Source organism: Carcharodon carcharias, chromosome 31 (assembly GCF_017639515.1).
Source record: "Carcharodon carcharias isolate sCarCar2 chromosome 31, sCarCar2.pri, whole genome shotgun sequence".
NCBI classification, from domain to species: domain Eukaryota; kingdom Metazoa; phylum Chordata; class Chondrichthyes; order Lamniformes; family Lamnidae; genus Carcharodon; species Carcharodon carcharias.
Genome location: NC_054497.1, coordinates 7,121,571 through 7,139,671, shown reverse-complemented (window position 1 = coordinate 7,139,671; position 18,101 = coordinate 7,121,571). Strand labels below are relative to the sequence as shown.

The window sequence follows — 18,101 nt, the reverse complement described above, 5'->3', positions numbered from 1 at the left end:
CCAGACCCTGGCTGTGCTGTGCCTGTCACTGTGCACCCAGACCCTGGCTGTGCCCGTCGCTAGGCACCCAGACCCTGGCTATGCCCGTCGCTAAGCACCCAGACCCTGGCTGTGCCCGTCGCTAGGCACCCAGACCCTGGTTATGCCTGTTGCTGGGCACCCAGACCCTGGCTGTGCTGTGCCTGTCACTAGGCATCCTGACCCTGGCTATGCCCGTTGCTAGGCACCCAGACCCTGGCAGTGCCCGTTGCTAGGCACCCTGACCCTGGCAGTGCCCGTTGCTAGGCACCCTGACCCTGGCAGTGCCCGTTGCTAGGCAGTGGCAGCTACACTCGGCTCTCACGAGGGTATAGTGCAAACTGCCCAACGTTCCATCCTTAACGGCCGCTCAGCCCGACCAGGCCCGCACAGCTCTCATCACCACCACCACCACCACTCCCGGCCTCTCTTCACGGTTACAATGCCCTCCCAAGCTCGCTCACTCACTCACTCACCCTCCTGGAGTTGCAGAGACCGACACGGAAGAGGCTGACGAGCAGAAAGCAACTCTGGATCCAAGCGCAGCTTAACACCATCATCGCGCAACCAAACTGCAGAGGAGCAGAAACTACAAAGCCCAATGCAACATGGGATACCGGAGGACCATGGGGGCCGGTAGGATGATGGGATACTGGAGGACCATATCTCCCGGTACCGTGAAGCTTGCCGGGATCGGGGAGGACTGTTTCTGAAGAGGATGGAGGTGCAGTAGCAGGCTGGAAGAGAATGGTTGCTACCCCTGTTCCTGTGTCACAGACTGAACAAACACATTAAAGTCTTAATTCTTTAGAAAGTAGAAGCCCACCCACAGAAACGTGTCTGCACCGGCTCTCCAAATGAGTATGGTGACTTTGTGCCATTCTGCTGCCCCTTCCCCCTTAGAGTGGATGCTGATTCCCTTAGCAGAAAGGGGGGGAGGGGGGGTGACTGGGGGACCTAGACTTAAAGTGATTCGTACAAGGATTAGAAGGGAGATGAGAAACGATTTTTTTTCACCCAGGGAATGGCAGAGGTCTGGAGCTCACTGCCTGAAAGGGTAGTAGAGGCAGAAACCCTCAATTAGTTTAAAAGGCATCTGGATATCCACCTGAAGTTCCGTAAGTGTTTCCATATTTTCTAAATATTTGAAAAGGAGGAATGAGTAGAGATGTGGGGAATGGCAGTATGTGAATTGCTCCTTAGGAGAGCTAGCACAGTTACGATGAACTGAATGGCCTTCTGTTCTGTACTGATTCTATGACACTAACCATTCCACTATTGACCTATTGCCCTCACATACGTAATTCCAAAGTTATTAAGCTGCTATTTGTTCTCAATTCTCCCATCAACTTCATATTATGTGTGGCCTAATCAACTTACATTTATATAGCATTTTTCACAACCGCCAGACATCTCAAAGCACTTTACAGACAAGTACTCTTGAAGTCACTCTTGTAATGTAGAAAACGCAGTGACCAATTTACACACAGCAGCAAGTACCCACAAATAGCAATGTGATAATAACCAGATAATCTTTTTTTGATTGAGGGATAAAGATTGGCCAGGAAGCAGGGATAACTCCCCTGTCCTTCAAAATATTGCCATGGAATCTTTTACATCCATCTAAGCTGGCAGATGGAGCCATAGTCGTACAGCTCATCCAAAAAGACACCACCTCTGACAGTGCAGAATTTGAGTGTCAGACTTGATTTTTATGCTAAGATAAAAGCAAAAAACTGCAGATGCTGCAAATCCAAAACAAAAACAAAAATACCTGGAAAAACTCAGCAGGTCTGACAGCGTCTGCGGAGAGGAACACAGTTAACGTTTCGAGTCCGTTATGGACTGTGTTCCTCCCCGCAGACACTGTCAGATCTGCTGAGTTTTTCCAGGTATTTTTGTTTTTGATTTTTATGCTCGAGTTCTGATTTGGGACTTGAACCGAGAACCTTGTGACTCAGAGGCAAGAGTGCTCCCACCTGATACTTTTAATATGTTTAAATGTTCTCAAACTCTGCATTCACTTATGCACATTGGCAGTTTCAAGTTGTTCAAGGCATAATGTACCCTTGTCAATTAACGTGACTCCTCAACACTTCCTTCAATTCCATACTTTCTCCGTAACCTCCCCCAGTAATCATAGGTTCATACAGCCTGTCCTTCTTGTGCCGATGCTTTGAACAGCTCTCCTAGTATGCCCCAGTTTGTTCCCTATAACCCCATACAAATTAGTCCTCTTTATGGACATAGCCAACTATCTTTTGAAAGTTTCTGTGGAATCTGATTCCACAACCTTTTCAAGCTCTGCATTCCAGATCTTAATGACTCTCTGTGTTAAATCATTTTTCCTCATTATCCCTCTAGTTCTTTTTCCAATTATTTCAAATCTATGACTTCTGGCTACCAATGCACTTGCCAGAGGAAACAGCTTCTCCCTATTCTATTAAAACCCCTCAGAATTTTTAGTTTATCTTAACCTTCACTGTTCTAAGGAGATCAAGCACAGCTTTTCTTATCTCTCCACATAATTGAAATCCCTCATCCCCGATATCATTCTGCTGATAAACCTCCTCTGTGCCTCCCCAAGTCTTTGACATCCTTCCTCTAGAATTATACATAATACGCTAGTTGAGACCTAACCAGAGATCTATAAAGGTTCAGCTTAATATCATTTTTTTGTATTCAGTGATCCTATTTACAAAGCCAAACATTCTATATACTTTCTTAACCAGCCCAACAACCTGCCTGCCCCCTGCAAAGATTTGAATATATACTCCCAGTTCACTGTGCTCTTGCAACAATACCAACCCCAACCAAAAATAGTACTATTTAGATTACACCCCCTTTCTATGTTATTTCTGCCAAGGTGTATCGTTTCACATTTATCTATATTAAATTGCCCCTGTCTGTGTCCGCCCAGTTCACCTGTTTGTCTACATGCTCCTGAAGTCCTAAAGATTGGATAGGCTGAGGTTGTTCTTCTTGGAACAGAGGAGGTTGAAAGTAGATTTGATTGATATGTACAAAATTGTGAGGGGCCTGGACAGAGTGGATGGGAAGGGCCTATTTACTTTAGCAGAGAGGTCAGTGACTAGGGGGGCCATAGATTTAAAGTGATTGGTAGGAAGATTAGAGGGGAAATGAGGAAAAACTTTTTTTACCCAGAGGGTTATGGGGGTCTGGATCTCATTGCCTGAAAGGGTAGTAGAGGCAGAAACCCTCATTTCATTCAGAAGGTTATTCAGCTCAAGTGTATGGCTATGGACCAAATGCTGATAAGTGGGATTCGGCTGGGTTGCTTGTTTTTCAGCCGGCATAGACAGGATGGGCCAAGTGGCCTCTTTTTGTGCCATAAGCTTCCTATGATTCTAAGTCTGCCGCTATTATGCTCATTATTAACATTGCTCAGTTTTGTATCATCCACAGTTTCAAAAATGTGCTCCCTATTGTCGATCCCATCCATTATTTTTGCTGATAATTTCCTCCCTACATTCATCAACAGATCCTTCAGCGATCCTACAAGGCAGTAGTTAAGTTACTGCATCTTCATCTTCTCTATGCCCTTTACCAGGATAATGTAACCCTTGTTTTTTTTGTAAATCTTTGAAGTTTCATCATGTCTCAAGTCTAAAAAAAGAACTGCTTTGATGGCTCCTCGATCATGTAACAAGAGCTGTTAATTCAAATTCCATCAATGGCTTGAGAAAGATTGCTTGATAAATGTTTATTCCCCTCCAATCTGGTAAAACTAATGAATAAAATTATTTTCTGTCAATGATCCTTGTTTATGGAACTGAAACTACTGCCACACTTGAGGAGACTTTACCCTCTGATTTGTATTGTGTGCCATTAGCCAGTTTCTACATGTCCTTGAGAGAGCCTTGCTTTTCCTTCCATAGAATCATAGAATGGTTACAGCACCAAAGGAGGCCATTCACCCCGTCATGTCTGTGCTGGCTCCCTGAGTGAACAATGCACCTAGTGACATTTTCCCACCTTCTCCCCGTAACCCTGCATGTTCTTCTTTTCCAGATAATAATCAAATTCCCTCTTGAATGCCTCAATTGAACCTGCCTCCACCACACTTGTGGGCAGTGCATTCCAGATCCTAACCACTTACCGCGTGAAAAAGTTTTCCCTCAAGTCTCCATTGCTTCTTTTGCCAATTACCTTAAATCTGTGCCCTCTGGTTCTCAATCCTTCCACCAGTGGGAACAGTTTCTCCCTATCTACTCTGTCCCAATTCCTCATGATTTGGAATTCCTCTATCCAATCTCCTTTCAATGTTCTCTTCTCCAATCTATCTACATAACTGTCTGAAGTTCCTCATATCTGGAACCATTCTCATGAATCTTCTCTGCACCCTTTTTAATGCCTTCACATCCTTCATCCATTACAAGTTTAACATAACTTCCTTGCTTTTGTACTCTATGCCCCTATTGATAAAGCCCAGGATGCCAAATGCTTTATTAACTACTCTTTCAACCCGTCCTGCAATGATTTATGTACATATACACCCTGGTCCCTCTGCTCCTGCATCTCCTTTAGAATTGTACCCTTTATTTTATATTGTCTGTCCACATTCTTCCTACCAAATGAATCACTTCACATTTCTTTGCATTAAATTTCATCTGCCACTTCTCTGCCCATTCCACCAATCTATGTCCTTTTGAAGTTCTACACTATTCTCCTCACAGTTCACACAGTTCACAGTTCTTCCAAGTTTTGTATCATATGTGCACCAAGGCCTAGGTCAATATATATCAGGAAGAGCAGGGTCCTAACACCAATCGCTGCGGAAACTCCACTATAAACCTTCATCCTGTCCAAATCATTAAATACTACTTTCTATTTCCTATCACTCAGCCATTTTCTTATTCATGTTCCTACTGTCCCTTTTATTCCATAAGCTCTAACTTTGCCCATAATTGTGGCACTTTATCAAATTCCTTTTGGAAGTCCACGTACACCACATCAACAGCATCGCCCTGATCAACCCTCTCTGTTACCTCGTTGAAAAACTCAAGCAAATTAGTTAACAAACCCATACTGACTACCCTTAATTAACCCGTATTTGCCCAAGTGACTATTAATTTTGTCCCAAATTATTGTTTCTAAAAGCTTCTTCATGACCAACGTTAAACTGGCGGGCCTGCAATTGCTGGGCTTACCTTTACATCCTTTTTTTGAATGAGGGTGTAACACTTGCAATTTTCCAGTCCTCTGGCACCACCCCTGAGTCTAAGGCAGACTGGAAAATTACAGCCAATGCCCCTCAGTATCCTTGGACGCATCCCTTCTGGTCCTGGTGCCTTACCAACTTTAAGTATAGACAATCTACCCAATACCTCTTCCTTATCAATTTTAAACCCGAAACCTGAACAACCTCCTCTTTCATGACCTGCGCATATCTTCCTTTTTGGTAAGGACAAATGCAAAGCATTCATTTCATATCTCAGCCGTGCCCCGCCTCCATACATGGATACCCTTTTCGGTCCCTAATCACCCCGACTCCTCTTTTTGCCAGACTTTATTCCACATACTGTGCATGTCGAGTCTCGATTGCCCTGTCTCTGCTGATGTCAACGGAACTTTGCAATGGGGCGCGTTTCTCTCACAATTTGCTGCCATCTGTGTGACATAGTTAGAGCTCTTCCCTCCTGTCATGGTGTTTGCTCACTTCCCACAAGTGGACCTGCGCAAATTGTGGACATGCTGATAATTGGTAGCCCCTCAAAGCCAGGAGGATGCTCACCACAGAGTGCAGCCCATGGCAAGAACCCGCACACGGAATCTACTAATGCGGGGAGCTGTTGCGCTGCAGCTACCACACAGTTCTTGAGACTCGCCCACTCTTATTGACTGTCATAGGCATGTTGGAAGGTTTCTCAGGTTGAAAATCAATCTGTTTGACCACGCTCCGCAGTCATCAAATGGGACTTAAATCCATAACTCCTGGCTCGGAGGCAGGGATACTATGCACTGCGTCACAACTACCTCTGCAATCTTAACATAAAATCACATTCATATTGGGCTCAGAGTCCATATGAAGTGACTCCATGTACGTACAGATATTATTTATGCAAGACACACACAAAACAGCAAATGTTTATGCAACAACAACTTATATTTATTACAGCCAAAAACCGAAGACAGTGGAAATCTCATATTCATATAGCGACTGTAATGTGATAAAATGTCTCAAGGCGCTTCACAGGAGCGTCATGAAACAAAATATGACACCAGGTCACATAAGATATGGGGTCAGATGACCTAGACCTTGGTCAAAGAGGTAGGTTGTAAGGACCGTCTTCAAGGCCAAAAGTAAGATAGAGAGACAGAGAGATTTATAGAGGGAACTCCAGAGCTTAGGGTCCACGCAACTGAAGAGGCAGCTGCCAATGGTAGAGCAATTAAAATTGGAGATTCTGAAGAGGCCAGGAAGAGATGAGTGTAGATGTCTCGGAGGGTTGCAGAGCTGGAAGAGAACCTCAGAGATAGGGAGGAGCAAGGCCGTGAAGGAATTTGAAAACAAGGATGAGAATTTTAATGTAGTCAGCGTAGATCAGTGAGCCGAGGGGTGATATGTGAATACTTGGTGTGAGTTAAGACACGAAGCAGAGTTTTGGATGACCTCAAGTTTACAGAAGGTAGAATGTAGAAGATAGACCAAAAACTAAATCCACAATTTATTCTTGCTAGCCAATGTAAAGACTACCAATAATTTCTAACCCACATTTGGTTCCATTCTCTACAAATCTGCCTGCACCTGCCTATATCAACATCCTGGGGGTTACCATTGAACTAAAACTGAACTGGAACAGCCATATAAATACTATGGCTACAAGAGCAGGTCAGAGGCTGGGAATTCTGTACAGAGGAAATTACCTCTTGACTCCCCAAAGCCTGTCCACCATCTACAAGGCACAAGTCAGGAGTGTGATGGAATACTCTCCCCTTGCCTGGATGAGTGCAGCTCCCACAACACTCAAGGAGCTTGACACCATCCAGGACAAAGCAGTCTGACTGGCACCCCATCCACCACCTTCAGCATTCACTCCCTCCACCATCAACGCACGGTGGCAGCAGTGTGTACCATCTACAAGATGCACTACAGCAACTCACCAAGGCTTCGACAGAACCTTCCAAACCCATGGCCTCTATCACCTAGAAGGAGAAGGGCAGCAGATGTAAGGGAACACCACCACCTGGAAGTTCCCCTCCAAGCCACTCACCATCCTGACTTGGAAATATATCGTCGTTCCTTCACTGTCGCTGGGTCAAAATCCTGGAACTCCGTCCCTAACAGCACTGCGGGTGTACCTACACCACATGGACTGCAGTGGTTCAAGAAGGCAGTTCACCACCACCTTAAGAACAATTAGGAATGGGCAAAAAATGCTGGCCTAGCCAGCGACGCCCACATCCTGCAAAGGAATAAGTCAAACTCCACTGTGCTGTCTCCAACTAATTCTCTGCAGGACTTCAAAACTGTGGAATTCCTCACTGCCTTTATTGGTCCCACCCTCTTATAATATACAGGCTCAGCATCACTAGAGCCTGGGTTTGTCTCGTCCACCATTTTGAAATTTGAAAGGTCTCCTGTGAGTGCTAGGCCTGGATGCTACAAAGATTTTGTTGAAAGGGCGCTGTACATTTTTCTTATAATGAATTTGCTCCGAATGCAATAATGAGGAACAAAGGCCTGCAAATCTTCAAAGAATTCGATAGTCTTAATTAAAATACATTAATGGACTTGCAGCACCCCCTTAAGCTACCATTTTGAAATGCTGCTGTGTAACAGAACTGCAGTAGGATCTTTCCATTCACCTTGGCCAGTGACTTCTAGATAAAGCAGTTAATGCTGTCTGATAGCTCATTAACTACTTCAGAAACCAGGATGAATAACTGGCTGGGAAGAATATGAATGAGGATTAAAAGGACAAGATGAGACAGGAGATCAAATGTCGACTAGAACACGATGGTTGCTGCAGATCTGTCAACACTTGTCAAATCCAAAGTATAAGATTCTCTGTTACATGCCGGTCGTCTGTCAGAGGAGTTATCTCGAGCCCAAAAAAAAAAAATCAGAAGCTGCAGCAAAAAAAATTGCATAAAAATTTGAAAGTTAAAACGAAGTCTGGTCATTAATTGCTGATCCCTTCATTCACGTTTTGATGATTCAATAACTTGGTAGCTATTTTCCAGTCACTCAGTCACACAGGAATCATGAGGCTGGAGGGCGGTGGATTTGAGAGTTTGAAATCCCCTCTCAAATCCCTCCAGCTCAGCGTCTCTTTAAGAGCCTCCTTTAAATCCACCTGTTTGACCAAGCTTTTGATCACCCCTTCAAATCTCTCTTGCTTTGGCTTCAGCGTCCATTTAATAAAATATACTATGTGTGGGTGAAGCTCTTTGTTGGCTTTGTTATGTGAAAGGCACCAATTTGTTGAGTTAATCATAACGACCCGGGTGTGTGTGAAAAAATAGTTTTCTCTGCATGAATATAAAACCAGAAAGCGCTGGAAGGATTCAGCAGGTCTGGCAGCATCTGTGGAGAAAGACACTGAGCTAACGTTTCAAGTCCAATATGACTCTTCTTCAGTTCCTCTTTCTAGTTTCCTGGTTTCATACTTCACTTCAGTTCTGAAGAAGTCATATTGGACTCAAAATGTTAATGCTGTTTCTCATTCTACAGATGCTGCCAGACCTGCTGATTTTTCTAGCACTTTCTGTTTTTATTTCAGATCTCCAGCATCCGCAGTATTTTGTTTTTATAGTACTGTTTTCTCTTTAATCAAGTGGTCGTGAACATACTTAATACTGTCGTAATATGCCTTTTAAGGAATAGCAGCATGCCATTACTGGAAGAGAAGTATGTCATGTGATCCAGCCTCAGTTTCACTTCAGCCTGGAGCAGAACACACAGCTCTGCTGATGTCTTCAAGCTTTCTCTCCATGTATGTATATATTCTCATGTGCCTAATCTAAATAAATGAAATCACAATGTGTTTAAACCATCCCTTGGTATCTTTATATCATAAAAACACAACATGGTGGCAGCAGTGGTCAAACAGCGTGGCAGCAGGATTAAGTATAGGAACAATTTGGCGGTGGACAGCCTTAGATTGTGCTACATGGCATGAGATGATCCTTGACATTTTGGTCAGAGTGCAATAAGTTCACAGCTTCAGAAAGCATTGAAGTCGCAACAGAGTGACTGCACAGAAAAGTTTTGAAGACATCAGCAGAGCTGTGAGTGCTGGTTTCTGCTCCCAGGCCAAAGTGAAACTGAGGCTGGATCACATGACACACTTCCCTGCTAGCGATGGCATACTGCTATCCCTTAAAGGCATATCACAACAAATAAATCTATCAAAGTGGCTTTAATCAAGTGCCAGCCACGGCTTAATTGGTAGCACTCTCAACTCTGAATCAGAAGGTTTTGAATTCTGAGCACCACTCCAGAGACCTGAGCACAAAAATCAAAATTAACACACCAGTGCTGTGCTGAGGGAGCGCTGCACTGCTGGAGATGCTATCTTTCGGCTGAAAAATTAAACCGAGACCCCATCTGCCTCTCAGGCAGACAAACAAGATCCCTTGGCACTCTTTCGAAAGCAGGGCAGTTATCCCCGGTGTCCTGGCCAATATTTGTCCTTTAATCAACATCACAAAAACAGATTATCTGGCCATTAACACCACCATTTCATCAAACATCACTGTTTCTGGGGGCTTGCTGTGTGCATATTGGCTACCATGTTTGCAACATTACAAAAGTGACTACACTTCAAAAGTACTTAAGTGGCTGGAAAGTGCTATGGGATGCCCTGTGCCCATGAAAGGTGCTATATAAATGCAAGTTGTGTTTATAATTACTTTGCCTTTCACTTTCTTGTGCTCTTTTCTCTCCCTTTTTTCCAACACTGTCTTTATTCTGGTTTCTTTTCTTGATGTAACTGTGTCTATTTTGCCCTTCTTGTTTGCAACCAGCCTGTTTTGGGATCTGCTGCTGCCTTCCTATTAGGAACACAAAGGAGAACAAGACATCTCAGAGCTTAAAGTCATAACTCAACGACTAAAGCTCCCTCGGGTACCTGAGGCAGCTGAGCTGTATCAACTACAGCACCTGATCTGAGCTGAAATTGCTAATCTCACCAAGAGGATGTTTGATAGTCCACTCCTGAGTTAGGAAAGGAGAATTTCAGACCGTGTTAACATTCCTGATACCTACCTAACATCGTCCGCTCCAGGTGCGATTGTGTGGAAACATACGAACAAGGAGCAGGAGTAGGCCTCGAGCCTGCTCCGCCATTTAATAAGATCATGGCCGATCTGATAGGAACCTGAAATCTGCATCCCACCGACCGCAGGTAACCTATCACTGGGCTTGGCCTGATGCCTCCACAGTCGAATAGCATGCCCACACTGTCAAATCTCACACATGAAGAGACCACTTGAGCAAAATAATGAAGAGCTGTATTTCAGCAAGGAATCAACAACCTCAGGAGAGGAAGAATTGATGGCAGTTACGGTAATTCCCCCATTTTGAGCTCATTCTAATAACATATTTTAGTTTCAGAGCAAGTTTCATATGGAGAAACTTTTTTGAATAGCACTGACAGCCACAACCTCAATGTTCCTCGGTGTAGCGTGGTTGGCCAGCCTCAAGGGACTGAATGGACATTTTCTGTTATTATTCCTGAATGATTCCCAGACTCTTCTGATGGGACAGGGACCGATTCCCGGTTTCTACCGGTGAGACAGGATCCTTCTGTTCCTGTCCCCCTGCCTCTTCTTGCTTCTTGCCTGCTGCTGTTTTGGGCTCTCTTGGCAGTAACTCAGGCCAGGGCCTGACAGCCTTCCCTGGACACCCCCCACCGCTAACAGCCAGTAAAGGTGCCAGGACTCTGGACCAAATGTTACTGGGAGGCAGCCAGTACCTGTGGAAAAGTACACCAACGTGAGCATGAGAGGAGATGGGGAAATATTTAAACATTCACAAAATAGCCACACTTTGTGGGTTCATGCATTCTCCAGGGTTTGAGTAGTTCATCTAGGACGAATCTTCAGTGTCGTACCAAGACCCTTGCGCTGTAGGTGGTCCCATCTTTTGCACAAGGCATTGAACCCAGGTCCCATCTTCCCAATTCTGGTGAAAGGCCATCAACTTGAAATGTTAACTTTCTTCCTCTCTCTACAGATGTTGCCTGACCTGCGGAGTATTTCCAGCTTTCACTTTTGTCTGCTTTGTCAGGAGTACCTAATGGATCCCACGGCACAAATCAAAGAAGAGCAGGGGAGTTCTGCCCAGTGCCCTCCCTCAGCCAACATCACCAGAAAACAGATTTGGTCGTTATCATGTTGCTCTTAACGGAACCATGTGCACAAATTTGCTGCCACATTTCCTGCATTGCAACAGTGGTTGAGTCAGAAACTCTTGTAACATTTAACGAAGTATTTAGATATTCCATAGCTTCCGGGACTACGGGCCAAGCGCTGGAAAATGGGATGAGTGTAGTCAGATCTCTGTTGAACGGACACAATGGGCCAAATGGCCTCCTTCTGTACTGTAAACGTCTGATTCTAGGAGTAAGAGGCAGACATTCGGGCTGGAGGACCCCCCTCAATCACCTGCTGCCTGGTGGACCTGTTGATGGCCAGGCCCAAGAGCAGGCTACAGTCTTTCTTTATACTCCTTTTGAGTAACAACCAAGCAAATAAATTAATGAACTAATTGACACCCTGTTAACAGGGGCACCAGACTCCCTTTACTCTCTTTTGAGTACAGCAAAAAAAACAAATGAACAAATTAAATTAAAGTGATAGCCCCTTAAAGGGTCACTGTAGCTAAAGACATAATTTTTAAAGGAAACTTAACTAATTAAATTAAGGTGTTTCTCCCAGGGCTGATGATGCACTCTAGCCCCTGCAGTACCCACCAGGCAGGGGGGATTCCCTGAGCCGAAAGTGTGCTCTTCTGCGCATGCACACGAAAGAGCGCCCTCATCTCCCTGAGGCTAAGTGCTGCCTCAGGGAGATCGGCTCCACAATAAAAAAATCTGAAAAATAGATAAAAAAATTTCCCTGCCATGACCCCTCACGTGTCACTGTCACATGAGCTGGGACATGTCCATCACTTTTAAATACACTTTAATTACATTTTTTAAAACCTACATGAAACCTCATCCCACCTTTGGATGAGGTTTGATGCTTTTTCTATTGCCCGCCAGGGCTCCTGGCCTCCCCGCCAATCTTAAGGTTGGACGGGCAGGTCCATTAATTAGTTTAACGACTTTGTCAATGACCTCAATTGGCCATAAACAGGTCAACAGGGGCACAGCTGATTCTGCTGAGCCCCCGCCTTCCTGAAAATTGAAATGGGGCGGGGTGACCTCGGGAGTTCCGCCCGACATTGTCCCACGTCATTTTACGCGTTGGCGAGCGGGCCCCATCCCCCCTGCTCGCCGACCGGGAAATCCTGGCCATAATGTCCCTTAACCTCCAGGTGGAAAATCCTGGCCATAATGTCCCTTAACCTCCAGGTGGAAAATCCTGGCCATAATGTCCCTTAACCTCCAGGTGGAAAATCCTGGCCATAATGTCCCTTAACCTCCAGGTGGAAAATCCTGGCCATAATGTCCCTTAACCTCCAGGTGGGAGTCAAAGTCACCTGCCCATTGAAAAAGAATTCACATGCCATCTGATTTCGAGTGATTCAGCTTCTCAGGTTTGTAACTAGTGTGGCCGACTGTGATTAAATGTATTCCTGGAGGTTTCATCACATGATTTGCCCCCACACTCCAGCCATTAGTCGGCCAACACATCCATCCTTGTGACGTACGGCCTTCCTACGCCAATTGGAAAGCAAAGACACTCATTACCCAATTGGATGATGCTTGACTGTCAGCCAAACAGCCCATTTTCAATATTTTTATATCTGGTAAAGAGAAATATTCAAAGAATATGACAAAAAAAACCAAACATTTTAATGCCCCCGATGATTTTTCTCCAGGGTTGCACACACAGTAGTGTTCAGGAGATTGACCTTCAATTCCTGGAGACTCCAGGCCAATCCTGTAGAGTCGACAACCCAATTTGTATCTATCCTCATTCTATTGATGTCAACATTTGCCCCCAGGGTTTTGCATCTGTGTATGGCAGAAAACCAGGGACAAATAGCAGAGGCCAACTGTATTCACACTGCTCATTCGCAAAATTATTGACCAATGGCTGAAAAAAAATTAGACCGTTTCAACAAAATGGCAGAGTTCGCGACTTTCAGATGAGATTTTAAACCAAGGCCCTGCCTACCCTCAGGTGGATATAACCAATCCCACAGCCATTGTTTCAAGGAAGAGCGGCAGTGTTCTCCACTGGTGTTTTGGCCAATATTGATTTCTCGACCAACACCGCTAAAACAGATTATCTGGTCTTAATTGCTGTGCTATATGAGATATATCTGTGCCCGAATGGGCTGCTGTGTTCCCTGCCTTCCAACAACGACTACATTTCAACAGTACTTCATTAGCTGTGAAGCGCTTTTGGGATGTCCTGAGGTCGTGCAAGGCACTATATAATCGCAAAGTTACGGTACTCATAACATACTGACACACAAGCCAACATCCTTAACATGACACCATTGGTAATATCTCCACCATGTCATCTGCTCTGCCTTTTTACCTTTCTAATCCACCAACTCACCTGCACTAGACTACATGAAAGGGAACGTAAAACCAAACATTTGTTTGCTTGTCATCTCTCACTCACATCCACTACATTCAAAGTGAGCTGGGTGGCTGATTTCATCTTAGGTGATTGCCACTTCCTCCCCACTCGGGACGAAGAGCTGTTGGGCTCGTTGAAGAAAGCAACCAGCACTGTTCCCGAGTGGCTTCCGTTATTCTTTCTAATGAAACTTCTTCCACTCTTTTCCCGCTGCTGAAGATGCCAACCTTCAACTGGAGTGTGGCTGCCCAATACTGGCTCAGTGACTGTTAGCAAGCTATTCCACTAAGGAGAGCATCACAGCTGAGCCCAAACCAATTAACAATTAACAGATGTGCTTTCCAACAGAGACATAAGATGTACTCAGCTGTAAGCCAATATTTTTTTAGCCAGGGGGTACAGAAGCTCCACAATTGAGATGGCTTTTTCAGCAGAGTTTTATTCCCTCTATACTGTTTCTCTGGTCTAAATAGCACTATTGATATTTTCAATGGAAACCTTCCGAAAGCCATTTTCATCTCTTTGGGAGTGAATGGGATAGGGTCTGATCAGGTTATCCTATGGAGAAACTGAATGAGCTATACCTTTATTGCCTAGAGTCTAGAAAAATAAGCGATGATCTCATCGAAACATTCTCAAGGGGTTTGATAGTCTAGATGCTGGGAGGAATATTCCTCTGGCTGGGGAGTCTAGAACCTGCAATAATTTATAACGGAGATGAGGAGAAATTTCTTTGCTCAATGGGCCTTTGGAATTCTCTACCCCAGACAGTCTTTAATGCACAGGAGGCCATTCATCCCATCGAGTTCATGCTGGCTCTCTGTAGAGCAACCCCATTCTCCCTCCTCTACCACGTAGCCCTAGACGTTTATTTCTCTCAAGTGCCCATCCCATTTCATTTTGAAATCACCCATTGTCTCTGCTTCCACCATGCTTGTAGGCAGGGAGTTCCAGGGCATTACCACTCGCTGCGTAAAAAAAGTTCTTCCTCAAATCCACCCCCTGCACCGCAACTCTTTCCCAAAATCTTGAATCTGTGGCTCCAAAGATGTTGAAGATTCCATGGCAGCGTGTGAAAAGGATGAGGGTGGTCTCGTACTGTCCTTGTCAATATTCTTCCCTTAGCCAACATTTCTAAAGAACCAAAAACAGATTGACTGGTGGTAGAGCTGTAGATGCTGATTAATTGACTCCATGAAAGTCAAGCTCAGTAGACTTTTGGGTATTAAGGGAATCAAGAGATATGGTGGTAGTGCAGGAAGGTAGAGTTGAGGTAGAAAATCAGCTGTAATCCTACTCAATGACAGAGTAGACACAAAGGACTTTTCCTTTTTCTGATGTATGTTCCTGTCCACATCTCAAAAGAAAATTAAGATAGAGTACACCAGTGGTCCCCTCTTAGTGATGTTATTCCACTATTAGAGAATAATCTTGCAACCTCTGTGAAGTGAGGTATGTCACTGAGGAAGGAAAGAGCCTTACGTGACAAAGTACACAGTGATGGCATCTCTTTGTAACATTGATCTAGAACAAGGGGTCACAATTTCGGAATATGGGGTCGACCATTTAGGACTGAGACGAGGAGAAATTTCTTCCTGCAGAGGGTGGTGAACCTGTGGAATTCTCTACCACACAGGGCTGTGGAGGCCAAGCCATTGAATATATTTAAGAAGGAAATAGATAGATTTCTAGACTTTTAAGGTGTCAAGGAGTATGGGAGAGATCAGGAGTATGGCTTTGAGATAGAGGATCAGCCATGATCACACTGAATGGCGGAGCAGGTTCAAAGGGCCGAATGACTTACTCCTGCTCCTATTTTCTATGTTTCTATGATCAAAGATCACATTCAATAAAATAAATCAATATTTGTTTTAAAGTAGCCTGTTCTGACAGAAATGTCAACTTTCTTTCTCTCTCCACAGAAGCTGCCAGACCTGCTGAGTATTTCTACCATTTTCTCTTTTTACTTCAGATTTCCAGTGTCTGCAGCATCTTGTTTTTGAATAGGAAAAATAGTTTATGGTTTAGCAGAAGATGAAATGTATTCATGGTGGACACCCTGCACTCTCATTACAATCCAAAACAAATAGTTGTGATGTTTATAAGATTTGATGGGAGATATTCACTCAGACCCTTGCGCCACCCCAACCCACACAATCCCATAATCACCGCCACCCCCACCCTGCCACCAAGTTCTCACCCGCCACTCTTGCAGTACGCAGCTCGGAAGGGAGCCTCAAGAATGTGGCCTTGGAGACAATCAGGAAGAAAGTTGCACCAAATTCTTACAACACAAATTGGCAGATATAACCGACCTGCCATAACCCACGGCTGCCTGTTTGCCAGACGGATGCAAAAACTGTTCAATTTTTTTTTTAAGACCAAAGAAATACCCAACAAAGACATTGTCTAACCTCTTTATTTCACTAAAAATATATATGGGTGACATAAAACTGAAGGACAAGATAATGCTTTCATATATTAATACAGTCAAATGTAGCCATATCCATTTTGAGGGGAATAGTTGGCATCGCTCCAATCATCCTTTGTTGCTTGAAGAAAACGGTTGCCATGCATTCTGGGAAAGTGAATTGAAGCTGCCTGCGGAGCACAGGGTCAGAGGTCAGATCAAGAAGCACCATCACTTCAAAAGGCTATCTATTTCATAACTGAATTTGAAAAATCTCCTGTCACCTGAGACACATTAATCTTGTCATAATGAGTATGCCGGGGTAGACAAAAGTGACGTTTCTGATCAGACCTGGATGAAATGCAACCAGCTATCTCACTACTGTCCTGGCCAGAACATGTGGAACAGGCTACCGGAAGTTGCTAGAGGTATGGCTGCCAGGGGCCAGGGTGTGCACTTAAGAACTGGAAGGAGCGTGTAGCTATGGTAAACAAAAACCAGAGATGTGGGAGCGACACTCCCCCTCCATTATGGTAAGAACTTAGTTGTCAGGGGCAAGACGCTCTTAGTGCTGCTGAATGTGGCACAGGTGTGGCCCGTTCCTCACTCCTACACCGTGGTGATTACCCAATCCATCTCTGCTTTATCTGGAGGTCAGAAATGGACCATGTTCGCAGGAACACGATGTACAAACCTCTAGATAAGGGGGAGAAAATATACCCAACATCACCCTCATCTTGATGGCCACCTTTGTGTGTGCCTGCATCAAGCTGTGTGTGGACCCTCAGGACCGAGGTTCCACCTGTGCCCGGTGTTACAGGGTCTGGCCATGTTGCCGGGAAATGTTCCAAGCAGTTGGACTGTGCCGTACCACCTGTCCCTCATGGAAAAGTTTATGCAGAGAAACACCACTTCCCACAAGTCCATCAGGCAATGGTCTGCACATAATGTCCTCAAGGCCTGTGGAGATGGTAGATCCTGTCAGACGGTTCCCTGAGCAGACTGTCAAAGCTATTTGGCAGAATGCCTTCAAACAAGCACCAAGATGTAGCTTGGCGAGACAGGCCCTCTCCGTCAGGTCCTTCCTACACGCCCAGAGTCTCACTCCCTCCGCACGTTGCCCTCAAGGTGGCTGCGATGGGGGAAGAGACTGTTGTCCACCTCCTTCTGGAATGTGCCTTTGCAAAGGAGGTCCGGAAAGAGTGGCAGTGGTTTTTGTCGAGGTTCATCCCGAGCAGCTCTGTGACGTGGGTCTTTGTGCTCTACAGGCTGTTCCCAGCGACGTACAAACTGACAAAAATCACTGGCTGAGGGAGACCATCGTCTCGGCGAAAGACGCTCTTTGGTCTGCCCGAAACTGCCGGGGGCAGGCCCTACCCACAAGGTTTAACAGCATTTGCGTTCAACAGCATTTGTTTGCACTCATTTGACATCAATTGGACACAAAAGCAATCAGTTATCTATCAATTGTTCTTAAGAGCAATTATTTAGCTGTCATTTAACATTGCAAGTCACCTAACTGGCATCAATGTCATCAATTGCCCCAAACCTCAGCACTCAAACATTTGCCTTTAGTAACATCACTTAGGCATTCGGACACCAAAAACAATCATTTTCCAAGATTGCGGCATTTTTCTTCACCACCTCCCCCCATCCCCAGATTATTTTCTCCCCCCCTACCCCCGATCAATTTTCTCACCAACCACACTTCCCAGAGCAATTTTCTTCTCCCCCTCCTGAACCACCCCCCATCATCCCCAAATTGCAGCAGTTCTCTTCCCCCTCTCTCTCTCCCCCTCCCCCCACCGCTCTGTCCCTCCCCTTCTCCACTTCTCTCTCCCCATCCCTCTCTTCCTCCCCCACCATCCTCCATCTCTCCCCCCTCAACCTCTCTCTCCTCCACACCTCTCCCCTATCTCTCTTCCAACTCCATCTCTGCCTCTGT

At 45.0% G+C, this 18,101-nt stretch overlaps 1 protein-coding gene across 1 annotated transcript in view; it reads right to left on the bottom strand.

The window, feature by feature from the left end:
• Positions 1 to 16,151: 16,151 nt before the first annotated feature.
• The window catches only part of LOC121271621 (myosin-binding protein C, fast-type-like), a 73,491-nt gene continuing 71,541 nt past the window's right edge, over positions 16,152 to 18,101 (bottom strand). The window contains exon 31 of the mRNA XM_041177666.1: positions 16,152 to 16,347. The gene's annotated coding sequence lies outside the window, so the exon portion shown is untranslated. The remainder of the gene's footprint in view (positions 16,348 to 18,101) is intronic.